Below are 19,053 nucleotides of genomic sequence, written 5' to 3'. Positions count from 1 at the left end.
ACACCTCCCTCTGCAACTGGATCCTGGACTTCCTGAATGCCCGCGCGCAGGTGGTGAGGGTAGGTAATAACACATTCGTCACTCTGAACATCAACACGGGGGCCCCTCAGGGGTGCATGCTCAGTCCCCTCCTGTACTTCCTGTTCACCCACGACTGCGTGGCCAAGCACTTCTCTAACACCATCGTTAAGTTTGCAGACTACACGACAGTGATAGGCTTGATCACAGATGACGATGAAGCAGCCTATAGGGAGGAAATCCGAGACCTGGCAATATGGTGCCAGGACTAAAACCTCTCCCTCAACGTCAGCAAGACAAAGGAGCTGATCGTGGACTACAGGAAACAGAGGGCCGAGCGAGTCCACCACATTCATATCGACAGGGATGTAGTGGAGGAGGACATCACTAAGGATCTGTCATGGTCCACACACACCAACGCAGTCGTGATGAGGGTACGACAAGGCCTCTTCCCTCTCAGGAGGCTGAAGAGAAATGGCACGGGCCTTCAGATCCTCAAAAAGTTCTACAGCTGCACCATAGACAGCATCTTGACTGGCTGCTCCACTGCTTTGTACGGGAACTGCTCGGCATTCGACCGCAAGGGGCTGCAGATGGTAGTGCGTAAGGCCCAGTTCGTCATTGGGAACGAACTCCCTGCCATCCAGGACCTCTATACCAGGCGGTGTCAGAGGAAGGCCCTAAAAATGGCCAAGACTCCAGTCACCCAAGTCATAGACTGTTATCTCTGCTGCAGCACGGCAAGCGGTACCGATTCACCAAGTCTGGAACCAACTGGACACTGAACAGCTTTCGCCCCCCCAAGCCATAAGATTGGTTATATGTGCATATCTACCTCAATTACCTCGTACCTCTGCACATCGACTCAGTACTGTTACCCAGTGTATGTAGTCAGGTTATCATTACTCAGTACTGGTACCCAGTGTATGTAGTCAGGTTATCATTACTCAGTACTGGTACCCAGTGTATGTAGTCAGGTTATCATTACTCGTTGTGAATCTATTAATACTTTTATTATTACTTGTTATACTTTTATATTATGTCTCTATTTTCTTTCACTCTGCTTTCTTGGGAAGGTCCCGTAAGTAAGCATTTCAATGTTGTTTACGAACATGACGAAGAAAAAATGTGATTTGATTTTTTATTTGATTTGAGTGGCTCTGCCCATACTGTCACATACGCTATGTGCCCATGCTGTCACATATGCCCATGCTGTCACATACGCTATGTGCCCATGCTGTCACATACGCTATGTGCCCATGCTGTCACATATGCCCATGCTGTCACATATGCCCATGCTGTCACATACGCTATGTGCCCATGCTGTCACATATGCTATATGCCCATGCTGTCACATACGCTATGTGCCCATGCTGTCACATATGCCCATGCTGTCACATACGCTATATGCCCATGCTGTCACATACGCTATGTGCCCATGCTGTCACATATGCTACATACACTATAAGTTCCCAAGTTGCCCCTCATACCATCACGGTCACCTAATCATCCCCAGCTTACAATTGGCTCTTTCTTCCCCCTCCTCTCCCCTGTAACTATTCCCCAGGTCGTTGCTGTAAATGAGAATGTGTTTCTCAGTCAACTTACCTGGTAAAATAATGGATAAATACATCAATAATAATGGCACAGATACAAAGATGAGTCCTCTGTCTATCTCTATAACCTGGACATACTATACACTTGTTTCATGCATAGAGACACTTTCATGCTATTGCTGAGTGAGTGGTCACGTGTGTGTTTGTATGTGTGTGTGTGGGTGTTTGTTTTCAATGATTGCACAGTTTAACTATTTATTTATTTTATTTTACCTTTTATTTTACTAGGCAAGTCAGTTAAGAACAAATTCTTATTTTCAATGACGGCCTAGGAACAGTGGGTTAACTGCCTGTTTAGGGGCAGAACAACAGATTTGTACCTTGTCAGCTCGGGGATTTGAACTTGAAAACTTTCGGCTACTAGTCCAACACTCTAACCACTAGGCTACCCTGCCGTATAAGCCTAAACATTTATGATCTGTAGGGTTTTTAGGTTTCTTGCACTTTCCATTTGCTCAGGTCAGCATAATTTGATGCAATTTGTTTCTCATTTTATTTGTTTAGAAGAGTCATAGAAAAGAGAGAAAGCATGCAATCTAATAAGGAGTGAAGAAGAGTAATCATATCCTGTGCATCACTACAGGGCCAGACCCCCACAGTCACCCCAGACTGGGTAGACCCTTACCACAGGAGGGTTGGCGGCAACCTTAATTGGGAAGAACGGCCTCGTGGTAATTGCTGGAGTGGAATAGGTGGAATGGTATCAAATACATCAAACATGTGGTTTCCATGGTTTCCAGGTGTTTGATGCCATTCCATTCGCTCCGTTCCAGACGTCATTATGAGCCGTCCTCCCCTCAGCAGCCTCCACTGAGCCTTACACAAACACACGGGTTAACACCGGAGTGTTCCAGTTGATCCTTGCTGATCTGCAGGGACCGGGGCTCTGCACACCACAGACATCTAGCAGAGTGGGTAGTTACCACACAAGCTTTACCAGTTAGCTCGTTAAAACGCAACCTATTCCAATACCAACAAACTATTTGGCACTGCCACGGTGGTAAATTTGCCAGAATGTCTAATCCCTGTCTTCTTGGTATGGTCGGCATGGTAGTGACCCATCAGACACATTTGCCCAGCAGGGAGGTTTGGCACTGGGGCGGGCGGGCAGGCGGGGGGGATTTCTCAACTGCTGAATCATGATCCCACAACAGCACTGATGCAACAATAGTCAATAAGACAAAACTTTCAAAATGGTGTGATCTTCATTCTAAAGTATAAACACTTATACTATAGCTATCAAAGTTCATGTACATGTTAGGTGCCTACTATGTGCCCTTCTATATAAATGAACTATTACATAAACTAAATGATAGGTTCCTCCTAGTAGTACATACAGTGTATCCCCATCATCAAATGACCATTCAACCATTCCATTTAGAGGAGTCATTTAGTGGCCACAGCCCTCTCTCCCCCAATGATAGCGCTATAGGGCTGCAGAGGCTATATTTAGCCAGCCCTGTGACTGTGTGTAAACTGGCCATGCTATGTGGATTCCAGTGGTAGGCTCAGCTCCAGCGCAACCCAACCAGCACCTGCTACTTAGAGTTTACTGCCAGGCCGTCATCTCAGCTCCTGCTGGGCCAGGACCACATAGCCCCAGGGCCCAGGGCCAAACCTCAAGAGACGAGAAACGAAGGTCAGACAGTCATCCAGTCAACCATTTATCATCTCACAGACAGTCATCTGGAGACAGTCACCTGGAGACAGTCACCTGGAGACAGTCATCTGGAGACATCTCCAGTCCACCATTTATTTTAGATGGTGAAGAGGAGAAGGTTGATGTAGTTAATGATTTCTATTTTTTTGTTGTATTTGAGATGTCTAGACATATAAAGGCCTGTGGTTCTTTGGTTTCAGGTTTTGTTGGAGGAGGATTTGACTGGACTGGTGGTTGATGTGTGAATAATTTTCTCCAGGCTGGGCTGTAGGATCTGTTCATAGGAATTACGTTGTGTTTCTCTTCACAGCTGACAAGACACAAGGGGGGGCTTCATCTACCTCACATCAAGGTAACTGTAGATGTCTTACTGGAAGTGTCAGGTCTCACTTTCGCAGACACTGCCAGCTACAAACACACGGTCAGGGGAGAATACCTTCAAGTCAGATCAGATGCATGTGTAGGACTTCAGAATCCCACTTACCTAATAACTAACTAATAATTTCACAAGACTTGGTTTCATAGATAATGGAGATGCTATACATTTACTGTTAAATACCTTGATACATTTTAATTTATACTATGCAGCACTTTTAGATTTGTTACATAAAAATAAAATACAAAAGTTAGATAAACAAAACATGATTCAAAACTGTGTAAATACAGTCGTGGCCAAAAGTTTTGAGAATGACACAAATATTTTTGCTGCTTCAGTGTCTTTAGATATTTTTGTCAGATGTTACTATGGAATAGTGAAGTATAATTACAAGCATTTCATACGCGTCAAAGGCTTTTATTGACAATTACATGAAGTTACACAAAGAGTCAATATTTGCAGTGTTGACCCATCTTTTTCAAGACCTCTGCAATCCAACCTGGCATGCTGTCAATTAACTTCAGGGCCACATCCTGACAGATGGCAGCCCATTCTTGCATAATCGATGCTTGGAGTTTGTCAGAATTTGTGGGTTTTTTGTTTGTCCACCCGCGTCTTGAGGATTGACCACAAGTTTAAGGTCTGGGGAGTTTCCTGGCCATGGACCCAAAATATCAATGTTTTGTTCCCCGAGCCACTTAGTTATCACTTTTGCCTTATGTCAAGGTGCTCCATCATGCTGGAAAAGGCATTGTTTGTCACCAAACTGTTCCTGGATGATTGGGAGAAGTTGCTCTTGGAGGATGTGTTGGTACCATTCTTTATTCATGGCTGTGTTCTTAGGCAAAATTGTGAGTGAGTCTACTCCCTTGGCTGAGAAGCAACCCAACACATGAATTATCTCAGGATGCTTTACTGTTGGCATGACACAGGACTGATGGTAGCGCTCACCTTGTCTTCTCCAGACAAGCTTTTTTCCAGATGCCCCAAACAACCGGAAAGGGGATTCATCAGAGAAAATTACTTTACCCCAGTCCTCAGCATTCCAATCCCTGTACCTTTTGCAGAATATGTATTTATTTATTCTTAAACCTTTATTTAACCAGGAAGGGCTCATTGAGATTTAAAATCTCTTTTTCAAGAGCATCCTGGCCAATATCAGTCTGCCCCTGATGTTTTTCCTGGAGAGAAGTGGCTTCTTTGCTGCCCTTCTTGACACCAGGCCATCCTCCAAAAGTCTTCGCCTCACTGTGCGTGCAGATGCACTCACACCTGCCTGCTGCCATTCCTGAGAGAGCTCTGTACTGGTGGTGCCCCGATCCCACAGCTGAATAAGCTTTAGGAGACGGTCCTGGCGCTTGCTGGACTTTCTTGGGTGCCCAAGAAAGTCCAGCAATTGAACCGCTCTCCTTGAAGTTCTTGATGATCTGATAAATGGTTGATTTAGGTGCAATCTTACTGGTGGCAATATCCTTGCCTGTGAAGCCCTTGTTGTGCAAAACAATGATGACGGCACGTGTTTCCTTGCAGGTAACCATGATTGGCAGAGGAAGAGCAATGATTCCAAGCATCGCCCTCCTTTTTAATCTTCCAGTCTGTTATTCGAACTCAAGCAGCATGACAGAGTGATCTCCAGCCTTGTCCTCGTCAACACTCACGCCTGTGTTAACGAGAAAATCACTGACATAATGTCAGCTGGTCCTTTTGTGGCAGGGCTGAAATTCAGTGGAAATGTTTTTGGGGGGGATTCAATTAATTTACATGGCAAAGAGGGACTTGGGACATCTGATCACTCTTCATAACATTCTGGAGTACATGTAAATTGCCATCATACAAACTAAGGCAGTCTGAGCTCTGTTAACACTGTCTCCTGAGCCCCAGCTTCTAGTCTGTGCTCTGTTAACACTGTCTCCTGAGCCCCAGCCTCTAGTCTGAGCTCTGTTAACACTGTCTCCTGAGCCCTGTTAACACTGTCTCCTGAGCCCCAGCCTCTAGTCTCTCTGTTAACACTGTCTCCTGAGCTCTGTTAACACTGCCTCCTGAGCCCCAGCCTCTAGTCTGAGCTCTGTTAACACTGCCTCCTGAGCCCCAGCCTCTAGTCTGAGCTCTGTTAGCCCCACACTGTCTCCTGAGCCCCAGCCTCTCTGAGCTCTGTTAGTCTGAGCCCCAGCCTCTGTCTGAGCTCTGTTAACACTGCCTCCTGAGCCCCAAGTCTGAGCTCTGTTAACACTGTCCTGAGCTCTGTCTAACACTGCCTCCTGAGCCCCAGCCTCTAGTCTGAGCTCTGTTAACACTGCCTCCTGAGCCCCAGCCTCTCTGTTAGTCTGAGCTCTGAGCCCCAGCCTCTAGTCTGAGCTCTGTTAACACTGCCTCCTGAGCCCCAGCCTCTAGTCTGAGCTCTGTTAACACTGTCTCCTGAGCCCCAGCCTCTAGTCTGAGCTCTGTTAACACTGTCTCCTGAGCCCCAACCTCTAGTCTGAGCTCTGTTAACACTGCCTCCTGAGCCCCAGCCTCTAGTCTGTGCTCTGTTAACACTGCCTCCTGAGCCCCAGCTTCTAGTCTGTGCTCTGTTAACACTGCCTCCTGAGCCCCAGCTTCTAGTCTGTGCTCTGTTAACACTGCCTCCTGAGCCCCAGCTTCTAGTCTGTGCTCTGTTAACACTGCCTCCTGAGCCCCAGCCTCTAGTCTGAGCTCTGTTAACACTGCCTCCTGAGCCCCAGCCTCTAGTCTGAGCTCTGTTAAGCCCCAGCTGTCCTCCTGAGCCCCAGCCTCTAGTCTGAGCTCTGTTAACACTGCCTCCTGAGCCCCAGCCTCTAGTCTGTCTGAGCTCTGTTAACACTGCCTCACTGAGCCCCAGCCTCTAGTCTCTGAGCTCTGTTAACACTGCCTCCTGAGCCCCAGCCTCTAGTCTGAGCTCTGTTAACACTGCCTCCTGAGCCCCAGCCTCTAGTCTGAGCTCTGTTAACACTGCCTCCTGAGCCCCAGCCTCTAGTCTGAGCTCTGTTAACACTGCCTCCTGAGCCCCAGCCTCTAGTCTGAGCTCTGTTAACACTGCCTCCTGAGCCCCAGCCTCTAGTCTGAGCTCTGTTAACACTGCCTCCTGAGCCCCAGCCTCTAGTCTGAGCTCTGTTAACACTGCCTCCTGAGCCCCAGCCTCTAGTCTGAGCTCTGTTAACACTGCCTCCTGAGCCCCAACCTCTAGTCTGAGCTCTGTTAACACTGCCTCCTGAGCCCCAGCCTCTAGTCTGAGCTCTGTTAACACTGCCTCCTGAGCCCCAGCCTCTAGTCTGAGCTCTGTTAACACTGCCTCCTGAGCCCCAGCCTCTAGTCTGAGCTCTGTTAACACTGCCTCCTGAGCCCCAGCCTCTAGTCTGAGCTCTGTTAACACTGCCTCCTGAGCCCCAGCCTCTAGTCTGAGCTCTGTTAACACTGCCTCCTGAGCCCCAGCCTCTACCTCTGTTAGTCTGAGCTCTGTCTGAGCTCTGTTAACACTGCCTCCTGAGCCCCAGCCTCTAGTCTGAGCTCTGTTAACACTGCCTCCTGAGCCCCAGCCTCTAGTCTGAGCTCTGTTAACACTGCCTCCTGAGCCCCAGCCTCTAGTCTGAGCTCTGTTAACACTGCCTCCTGAGCCCCAGCCTCTCTGTTAGTCTGAGCTCTGTCTAACACTGCCTCCTGAGCCCCAGCTGAGCTCTGTTAACTAGCCTCTAGTCTGCTCTGTTAACACTGCCTCTAGTCTGAGCTCTGTTAACCTGCCTCCTGAGCCCCAGCCTCTCTGAGTCTGAGCTCTGTTAACACTGCCTCCTGAGCCCCAGCCTCTAGTCTGAGCTCTGTTAACACTGTCTCCTGAGCCCCAGCCTCTAGTCTGAGCTCTGTTAACACTGCCTCCTGAGCCCCAGCCTCTAGTCTGAGCTCTGTTAACACTGCCTCCTGAGCCCTCTGTTAACACTGCCTCCTGAGCCTCTAGTCTGAGCTCTGTTAACACTGCCTCCTGAGCCCCAGCCTCTAGTCTGAGCTCTGTTAACACTGCCCTGAGCCCCAGCCTCTAGTCTGAGCTCTGTTAACACTGAGCCTCTAGTCTGAGCTCTGTTAACACTGTCTCCTGAGCCCCAGCCTCTAGTCTGTGCTCTGTTAACACTGCCTCCTGAGCCCCAGCTTCTAGTCTGTGCTCTGTTAACACTGCCTCCTGAGCCCCAGCTTCTAGTCTGTGCTCTGTTAACACTGCCTCCTGAGCCCCAGCCTCTAGTCTGTGCTCTGTTAACACTGCCTCCTGAGCCCCAGCCTCTAGTCTGAGCTCTGTTAACACTGCCTCCTGAGCCCCAGCCTCTAGTCTGAGCTCTGTTAACACTGTCTCCTGAGCCCCAGCCTCTAGTCTGAGCTCTGTTAACTGTTAACACTGTCTCCTGAGCCCCAGCCTCTACCTCTAGTCTGAGCTCTGTTCTGTTAACACTGCCTCCTGAGCCCCAGCCTCTAGTCTGAGCTCTGTTAACACTGCCTCCTGAGCCCCAGCCTCTAGTCTGTGCTCTGTTAACACTGTCTCCTGAGCCCCAGCCTCTAGTCTAGTCTGTGCTCTGTTAACACTGTCTCCTGAGCCCCAGCCTCTAGTCTGAGCTCTGTTAACACTGTCTCCTCTGTTAGCCCCCCAGCCTCTAGTCTGAGCTCTGTTAACACTGTCTCCTGAGCCCCAGCCTCTAGTCTGAGCTCTGTTAACACTGTCTCCTGAGCCCCAGCCTCTAGTCTGAGCTCTGTTAACACTGCCTCCTGCCTCCTGAGCCTCCTGAGCCCCAGCCTCTAGTCTGAGCTCTGTTAACACTGTCTCCTGAGCCCCAGCCTCTAGTCTGAGCTCTGTTAACACTGCCTCCTGAGCCCCAGCCTCTAGTCTGAGCTCTGTTAACACTGCCTCCTGAGCCCCAGCCTCTAGTCTGAGCTCTGTTAACACTGCTCTGTTAACACTGTCTCCTGAGCCCCAGCCTCTAGTCTGAGCTCTGTTAACACTGCCTCCTGAGCCCCAGCCTCTAGTCTGAGCTCTGTTAACACTGTCTCCTGAGCCCCAGCCTCTAGTCTGAGCTCTGTTAACACTGCCTCCTGAGCCCCAGCCTCTAGTCTGAGCTCTGTTAACACTGCCTCCTGAGCCCCAGCCTCTAGTCTGAGCTCTGTTAACACTGCCTCCTGAGCCCCAGCCTCTAGTCTGAGCTCTGTTAACACTGCCTCCTGAGCCCCAGCCTCTAGTCTGAGCTCTGTTAACACTGCCTCCTGAGCCCCAGCCTCTAGTCTGAGCTCTGTTAACACTGCCTCCTGAGCCCCAGCTCTCTAGTCTAGTCTGAGCTCTGTTAACACTGCCTCCTGAGCCCCAGCCTCTAGTCTGACTGCTCTGTCTGAGCTCTGTTAACACTGCCTCCCCAGCCTCTAGTCTGAGCCCCAGCCTCTGAGCCCCAGCCTCTGTCTGCTCTGTTAACACTGTCTCCTGAGCCCCAGCCTCTAGTCCTGAGCTCTGTCTAACACTGCCTCCTGAGCCCCAGCCTCTAGTCTGAGCTCTGTTAACACTGCCTCCTGAGCCCCAGCCTCTAGTCTGAGCTCTGTTAACACTGCCTCCTGAGCCCCAGCCTCTAGTCTGTGCCCACTAATACCACCTTCATCTCAAATGACTGATGCTGCTCTACTGTTTGAGCCCTGTATTACCAACCTGACAGAGGAGGGGAAGAGTACAGATGGGTCAAATAAAACATCAGATGAAACTTCTTAATCCAACAAAACCGTGGCACAGTGGCTGCTATCCTCACTGATACTGACACCAATGAGAGGTCCTTCTCCCCTCAACCCAGATGCACCTGTAACACTCTTTTGATCCAAGGTAAATCAATTCAACTTGGACAAGGGACGAGAATACATTGGCAGACAGCCAAACGAGGTTTCCACAACACAGAGAGGGTCCCAGTATTTGTGATACTGAAAGTAAACTCCTTAGCAGACACCCCTATGGAGGGTAACCCTAACCCTAACACCGTGGAGGGTGGTCAGGAGGAGCGGTGGGAGGAGTTGGACTGCACAGAGGCTAGCTACAGAGAGGAGCAGACGGAGCTGTCACTCAGAGACGGAAATAGAAAAGTGCCTGCAAGCTGCATCTCGACACTCTGGATCTGCAGTCAGGAATCCCAGCGTGTTGTTATTCAGAGTGTTCCCTCGCAACTGGGCAGCAACACCAATGACAGAGCCCTCCCGGATCCCAGAGCTTGCCAACGGACAGCCAGGAAGACGCCTGGAGATCCAGACCGCTCTCTCAGAAACCCTGTAGAAGCACCTGGTGGCTCCACAAAGCTCTACAACACAGGGGTGAGACATCCACCATGACTACCAAGTTCTATGAGGCTGACAGAGACCTGGCCTTCAGCAAATACTACTGCCCCCAGACAGACTACTTGGATGTCTACAGCTCCAGCTGTAGGTCCTCGACCCAAACGTCTACAGTCAGCGACTGGTCAGAAGATGATATCTCCCTCCAGCTGTCTTCGGTTGGGTCAGCTAACATCCGAAGCACAACAGCATGCTTAGAAACCAGCAGCTTCGAATGCATTGATGTGGCTATGGAAAACCAAGGGGAGGTGTACAGAGGGGGGGCGAAAACCGTTCCCAAGAGGCAAATCCAACTCAAGAGACGGGACACGGCGGAATCACAAGACAGCGACAAAGGCGAGGTGACAGATGAAGGCCGACGCACACCCTGTACAGTCAGCCACCGCAGGGACGTGTTCATGCGTCAGCACAGCACCCCGGCTGCCTTTCACCGGGAGTCCCATGGGATGGAGTCGGAGAACAGGACAACTCGGGCAGAGAGTAAGCAGAGGCTCCAGAAGTCCATTTCCCTGGACGAGACCTCCACAAAAACCAAAATGGCCTCATGTATCATTAAGAGTGTCCTGTCAAAGAAGATGCAGTTGGAGCAGAATCTTCAAAACTCTGAAGTGAAAGAAGGAGCCTTTGCACCTGCAGAAGTCCAGAACAACGTTAAGGACTGTCACCAGAGCCCTCTGGCAGTCAAAGGGAACAACACCACTGATATGAGCTCTGTGGATTCACATAGACAGAGTAACTCGATCCAATATCATCAGGTTGCAAGTGCCAAAACACACCAAAAGCTGCTTTACAAACAGAACTCAATTCCTCTGGTGAGCAACTTTGGAGGGTCAGAGTTTCAGAGGACGTTCACTAAGAGGGCTGGAATAGCCACCGCTCTAGAGAGTGAGGAGATCGAACGGCAAAACCCCAGGAATGGGGCTCTACCGTACGCTAACCGGAGCCCTGGGGACAGACTATCCTGTGACTCAGCAAGAGGCAAAAACAGGAGCACATGTTGTTCTGGTTCAAGTAGAACTGGAGGCGAACAGACTCTGGTGAAAAACACACCAAAGGAATGCAACAGAGGGGAGGGGGTCCATAAACAACAGAACCCCCTGCCTAAGGCACTACAGAGGACTGATATACCCTGGGGAAGTCAAGACAGTCAGCAGCCACTCATTCGTGAAGGTTTATCAGGAAAGGTGATAGAGCCAGGGGACAGGGGAGATGTGCAGTTCCTGGGACCATCTGGGAACATGGGGACACTTAAAGCCATGGCTCCAGTGCATGTTGTGAGGGATGTGAGGAGGCTGGTGAAAAATACCTACAACCTGTCTTTCAAAAATGTAGGGGACACTGTTTCGGGGGACAGACCCCCATCCTTCTATCAGCAGTCTACATATGAGCAGGTCAGCCACAGAGAGGCCTGTGGAGTCAGAGCCGCCAGGCCCGATGAAAAGCTGTTTGTGAAGACAGTGTCCCCTCCGGAACCTCTGAAGGTTGTGGATACAACTTTGCTTTACACCGCCCCGATGGGATTTGTAACCAAAGCCACGGCTCTCCATGAATCACAAGACATAATTTCTAACACTGGATTTACAAATGTCACACCCCAAAGTCTTGTAAAACCTTTTGGGAGAAGAGGCAGCCAACCTCATATCAACCAATCCGATTCAACGTCAAAATACCCAAACGGAGCAGAGATGCCCCGTCAGACCTGGTCTTCAGTGGAGCTCCCTGGTAAGTGTAATCAGCGACACTGTGAAAGGACAGGCACCACCAATAGAAAACAGAAATCACCACAAGCAGCAAATAGTTTTACTGCAGTTCCGACTTATTACTCATCAGCAGCATACCAGCTAGAACAGTATCAGTGTTCCAGTGTCAAGGATAACAACCAAATTCAGGGCCCACCTCCCAGATACCAGGCTCAAACGACACTCGCTTGCACACCATCCCCTACCTGTGTACAGCTGAACACCACTGGGACTCCGTTGACGTCTGCTTTCTTTTATCCAGCCAACCCAATGAGCTTCCACACAACCCACACCCATGAAGGAAAGATGAGTTTCATACAGGCCCCTGTACTGATGCAGCCTTCACTTCAAAACCTGCCATTCCAACTGCTGAGCGAAGAAAAATATGCCCCCCGGCAGCCAGCAGGGAATGGAGAAATGAAAATGCCCTCCCCAGAAACACAACAACAGCAGTACCTGTGCAGCACACAGGGTTTCATGGCCCCATTCAGCACAGAATACAGGCAGAGCAGTGCAGGCCTGGTGTACCCTGAGATGGCTGGAGGTCAGGTTTACGGACAGGGACCCCGACACATGCTGATCGACCCGGAGACAAGGAGATGTTTCTACGTCGACGTTCCCCAACTTCCCCCTCAGCCACAACGCAAGATGCTGTTCGATCCAGAGACCTGCCAGTACGTGGAAGTACTGCTGCCACAGCAGACGGTGCCTACTGCAGTACTGCCGCCAGTGTATGCAATGCCCTGCCACTCACTACAATTCCCAGCCATGTACACTCCACAGTGCTTCTCTGTTCAGGCTCATCCACAGGAGATGCCTCACACCGGGCCCTGAGACGTCTTACCAGTCTGTGACAGCAGAACACTATCACATGACTGCACACTGCACTATCCAGGGAGTATGGACTGTGTGGGTAAGCCACCCAAGGCTACCCAGTGATAGATCAGACAGTTTTAGCTACATACTGTCAGGTTGAGTAAATATTGCGTATCAATCACAGTCATTAAAATCAGCGTCTCATCTCTGATTCGGAGACACCTGACAATACCGATTAAGATTAGAACTACCGGGACTTTACATCATCATATATCTGTGTGAGAGAACAGAGGGCTGCTAATATACAGTTAATTTTGTTATTATGGGGTATTGTGAAGAACCATAACTGTATATTCGCAGCCCTCTGTTCTCTCACACAGATATATGATGATGTAAAGTCATATATCTGTGTGAGAGAACAGAGGGCTGCTAATATACAGTTAATTTTGTTATTATGGGGTATTGTGAAGAACCATAATATACAGTTAATTTTAAAGTCATATATCTGTGTGAGAGAACAGAGGGCTGCTAATATACAGTTAATTTTGTTATTATGGGGTATTGTGAAGAACCATAACTGTATATTAGCTGCCCTCTGTTCTCTCACACAGATATATGACTTTACATCATCATATATCTGTGTGAGAGAACAGAGGGCTGCTAATATACAGTTTGTGTTAGGCTGGATGAAAAATAATAATAATTCTCAACCATGTACACACAATACCCCATAATAACAAAATGAAAACATATGCTAATTTATATACATCTCATTTACATAAGTATTTACACCCTTGAGTCAATACATGTTAGAATCACCTTTGGCAGTGATTAAAGCTGTAAGTATGTCTGGGTAAGTCTCTAAGAGCTTTCCACACCTGGATTGTGCAACACTTGCCCATTATTCTTTTCAACATTCTTCAAACTATATAATAATAATAATATATAATAACAAACTCTGTCCAATTGGTTGTTGATCATTGCTAGACAACCATTGTCATGTTTTGCCATAGGTTTCCAAGTATATTTAAGTCAAAACTGCAACTCGGCCACTCAGGAACATTCAGTGTTGTCTTGGAAACCAACTCCAGTGTATTTGGCCTGTTAGGTGATTTGGTGTTTTAGGTTATTGTCCTGCTGAAAGGTGAATTCATCTCCCAGTGTCTGGTAGAAAACAGACTGAACCAGGTTTTCCTCTAGGAGTTTGCCTCTGCTTAGTGCCATTCAGTTTATTGTTTAACCTGAAAACTCCCCAGTCCTTAATGATTATAAGCACACCCATAACATGATGCTGCCACTAGTATGTGGAATGTGTATGTGAAAATATGGAGCTTGCTACTCAGTAATGTATTGCATTGGATTTGTCCCAAACATAACACTTTGGATTCAGGACAAAAAGTTTATTTGCAACATGTTTTGCAGTATTACTTTAGTTTCTTGTTGTAAACAGGATGCATGTTTTTTAAATATTTTTATTCTGTACAGGCTTCCATCTTTTCACTCTGTCATTTGTATTGTGGAGTAACTACAATGTTGTTGATCCATCCTCAGTTTTCTCCTATCACAGAACATTAAACTCTGTAACTGTTTTAAAGTCACCATTGGCTTCATGGTGAAATTCCTGAGCGGTTTCCTTCCTCTCTGGCAACTGAGTTAGGAAGGAGGCCTGTATCTTTGTAGTGACTGAGTATATTGATACACCATCCAAAGAAATTCAATGTAATTTACCAATAGATGCAGTTATTTGCGAGGCATTGGAAAAACTCCCCGATCTTTCTGGTTGAATCTGTGTTTGAAATTCACTGCTCGACTGAGGGACCTTACAGATAATTGTATGTGTCGGGTACAGAGATGAGGTAGTCATTCAAAAAACATGTTACACGCTATTATTGCACACAGAGTCCATGCAACTTATTATGTAACTTGTTAAGCACATTTTTACTTGCTCGACTAATTTGCCATAACAAAGGGGTTGAATAGTTAATGACTCAAGACATTTCAGCATTTTCTATTAATTTGTAAAAAATGTAGAGAAACATAATTCCATTTTGATACTATGGGGTATTGTGTGTAGGCCAAATCTACATGGAATACTTTTTCAATTCAGGCTGTATCACAACAAAAGAAGTGGAATTAGTCAATGGGGTGAGAATTCATTCTGAAATCACTGTATGTGTTGCTTTGCATCCCTAAAATGCATACGAGGTGTTCACCCCTGGTTCCATGAACCCTCCTCCCTTTCCTACTGACAATGTGTATTTGTGGGCAGATACCTGATGATCTTTTCTTCTTTTTGTAACGTAAACAAAGCGTTTCTTTGTTGTTGGTGGTAATGTTTTTCATGTCTAGTTGTGTAATATAGATAGAACAACACATTCTTAAAAAACACAGATTATATTTTTCCAAATTTCAAAGGAGAAATGTAGAAATTCAATTTTTAGTGGTTGATATTTTTTACACTGAGTGAAGTGTTTTCTAAAAATAACAACGAAGTTTGATAGGATCACATTTTCCCTATGACCTGCATAAGCTTTTGTTGTCTTTTCCATCTTACCATTGTTTACTTGAAGAGCGTGACCTGAACAAAGCGAGAGGGCAGCTGTCGTCAGATTACAGACTAATCGCCAGGGAGACTCCGATGGGCGCTATTGACAGAGACTCTGACAGACAAAGGCTCAGAGTGTAATATGGAAGGGAAATTTAAATTCAAATTCTTTCATGATGTCACAGTGAAATCAATCATGAACAGTCATAAATATACGGATCCTGTGCTCCCTTGATAGATCAATAGCTCCTAGCCTCTTGGTTTGTGCCTTTTTAGAATCACTTCTAGAGGTCACACCCGTGTCACAGTCTTCCAATCTGTACAGTGCCGTTTCATGGTTCAGTCTCTCTCAGTTAATAGCAGTGTCGTTTCATGGTTCAGTCTCTCAGATAATAGCACAGTGTCATTTCATGGTTCAGTCTCTCAGTTAATATCACAGTGTCGTTTCATGGTTCAGTCTCTCTCAGTTAATAGCACAGTGTCATTTCATGGTTCAGTCTCTCTCAGATAATATCACAGTGTCGTTTCATGGTTAGTCTCTCAGATAATAGCACAGTGTCGTTTCATGGTTCAGTCTCTCAGATAATAGCACAGTGTCGTTTCATGGTTCAGTCTCTCAGATAATAGCACAGTGTCGTTTCATGGTTCAGTCTCTCAGATAATAGCACAGTGTCGTTTCATGGTTCAGTCTCTCAGATAATAGCACAGTGTCGTTTCATGGTTCAGTCTCTCTCAGATAATAGCAGTGTCGTTTCATGGTTCAGTCTCTCAGTTAATATCACAGTGTCGTTTCATGGTTCAGTCTCTCAGATAATATCACAGTGTCGTTTCATGGTTCAGTCTCTCAGATAATAGCACAGTGTCGTTTCATGGTTCAGTCTCTCAGTTAATAGCACAGTGTCGTTTCATGGTTCAGTCTCTCAGTTAATATCACAGTGTCGTTTCATGGTTCAGTCTCTCAGATAATAGCACAGTGTCATTTCATGGTTCAGTCTCTCAGTTAATATCACAGTGTCGTTTCATGGTTCAGTCTCTCTCAGTTAATAGCACAGTGTCATTTCATGGTTCAGTCTCTCTCAGATAATAGCACAGTGTCGTTTCATGGTTCAGTCTCTCTCAGATAATAGCACAGTGTCGTTTCATGGTTCAGTCTCTCTCAGATAATAGCACAGTGTCGTTTCATGGTTCAGTCTCTCAGATAATAGCACAGTGTCGTTTCATGGTTCAGTCTCTCTCAGATAATATCACAGTGTCGTTTCATGGTTCAGTCTCTCAGATAATAGCACAGTGTCGTTTCATGGTTCAGTCTCTCTCAGATAATATCACAGTGTCGTTTCATGGTTCAGTCTCTCAGATAATAGCACAGTGTCGTTTCATGGTTCAGTCTCTCAGATAATATCACAGTGTTGTTTCATGGTTCAGTCTCTCAGATAATAGCACAGTGTCGTTTCATGGTTCAGTCTCTCAGATAATAGCACAGTGTCGTTTCATGGTTCAGTCTCTCTCAGATAATATCACAGTGTCGTTTCATGGTTCAGTCTCTCAGATAATAGCACAGTGTCGTTTCATGGTTCAGTCTCTCAGATAATATCACAGTGTCGTTTCATGGTTCAGTCTCTCAGTTAATAGCACAGTGTCGTTTCATGGTTCAGTCTCTCAGATAATAGCACAGTGTCGTTTCATGGTTCAGTCTCTCTCAGATAATATCACAGTGTCGTTTCATGGTTCAGTCTCTCAGATAATAGCACAGTGTCGTTTCATGGTTCAGTCTCTCAGATAATAGCACAGTGTCGTTTCATGGTTCAGTCTCTCAGATAATAGCACAGTGTCGTTTCATGGTTCAGTCTCTCTCAGATAATAGCACAGTGTCGTTTCATGGTTCAGTCTCTCTCAGATAATAGCACAGTGTCGTTTCATGGTTCAGTCTCTCAGATAATAGCACAGTGTCGTTTCATGGTTCAGTCTCTCAGATAATATCACAGTGTCGTTTCATGGTTCAGTCTCTCAGATAATAGCACAGTGTCGTTTCATGGTTCAGTCTCTCAGATAATAGCACAGTGTCGTTTCATGGTTCAGTCTCTCTCAGATAATATCACAGTGTCGTTTCATGGTTCAGTCTCTCAGATAATAGCACAGTGTCGTTTCATGGTTCAGTCTCTCAGATAATATCACAGTGTTGTTTCATGGTTCAGTCTCTCAGATAATAGCACAGTGTCGTTTCATGGTTCAGTCTCTCAGATAATAGCACAGTGTCGTTTCATGGTTCAGTCTCTCTCAGATAATATCACAGTGTCGTTTCATGGTTCAGTCTCTCAGATAATAGCACAGTGTCGTTTCATGGTTCAGTCTCTCAGATAATATCACAGTGTCGTTTCATGGTTCAGTCTCTCAGTTAATAGCACAGTGTCGTTTCATGGTTCAGTCTCTCAGATAATAGCACAGTGTCGTTTCATGGTTCAGTCTCTCTCAGATAATATCACAGTGTCGTTTCATGGTTCAGTCTCTCAGATAATAGCACAGTGTCGTTTCATGGTTCAGTCTCTCAGATAATAGCACAGTGTCGTTTCATGGTTCAGTCTCTCAGATAATAGCACAGTGTCGTTTCATGGTTCAGTCTCTCTCAGATAATAGCACAGTGTCGTTTCATGGTTCAGTCTCTCAGATAATAGCACAGTGTCGTTTCATGGTTCAGTCTCTCTCAGATAATATCACAGTGTCGTTTCATGGTTCAGTCTCTCAGATAATAGCACAGTGTCATTTCATGGTTCAGTCTCTCTCAGATAATAGCACAGTGTCGTTTCATGGTTCAGTCTCTCTCAGATAATAGCACAGTGTCGTTTCATGGTTCAGTCTCTCAGATAATATCACAGTGTCGTTTCATGGTTCAGTCTCTCAGATAATATCACAGTGTCGTTTCATGGTTCAGTCTCTCAGATAATAGCACAGTGTCGTTTCATGGTTCAGTCTCTCAGATAATAGCACAGTGTCGTTTCATGGTTCAGTCTCTCAGATAATAGCACAGTGTCGTTTCATGGTTCAGTCTCTCTCAGATAATAGCACAGTGTCATTTCATGGTTCAGTCTCTCAGATAATAGCACAGTGTCGTTTCATGGTTCAGTCTCTCTCAGATAATAGCACAGTGTCATTTCATGGTTCAGTCTCTCAGATAATAGCACAGTGTCGTTTCATGGTTCAGTCTCTCAGATAATAGCACAGTGTCATTTCATGGTTCAGTCTCTCAGATAATAGCACAGTGTCGTTTCATGGTTCAGTCTCTCTCAGATAATAGCACAGTGTCATTTCATGGTTCAGTCTCTCAGATAATAGCACAGTGTCGTTTCATGGTTCAGTCTCTCTCAGATAATAGCACAGTGTCATTTCATGGTTCAGTCTCTCTCAGATAATATCACAGTGTCGTTTCATGGTTCAGTCTCTCTCAGATAATATCACAGTGTCGTTTCATGGTTCAGTCTCTCAGATAATAGCACAGTGTCATTTCATGGTTCAGTCTCTCAGATAATAGCACAGTGTCGTTTCATGGTTCAGTCTCTCTCAGATAATAGCACAGTGTCATTTCATGGTTCAGTCTCTCTCAGATAATATCACAGTGTCGTTTCATGGTTCAGTCTCTCTCAGATAATATCACAGTGTCGTTTCATGGTTCAGTCTCTCTCAGATAATAGCACAGTGTCGTTTCATGGTTCAGTCTCTCAGATAATAGCACAGTGTCGTTTCATGGTTCAGTCTCTCTCAGATAATAGCACAGTGTCGTTTCATGGTTCAGTCTCTCTCAGATAATATCACAGTGTCGTTTCATGGTTCAGTCTCTCAGATAATAGCACAGTGTCGTTTCATGGTTCAGTCTCTCAGATAATAGCACAGTGTCGTTTCATGGTTCAGTCTCTCAGATAATAGCACAGTGTCGTTTCATGGTT

This window comes from Oncorhynchus keta, chromosome 11 (genome assembly GCF_023373465.1).
Source record: "Oncorhynchus keta strain PuntledgeMale-10-30-2019 chromosome 11, Oket_V2, whole genome shotgun sequence".
In the NCBI taxonomy this organism is placed as follows: domain Eukaryota; kingdom Metazoa; phylum Chordata; class Actinopteri; order Salmoniformes; family Salmonidae; genus Oncorhynchus; species Oncorhynchus keta.
Note: the sequence above shows the minus strand (reverse complement) of the source record.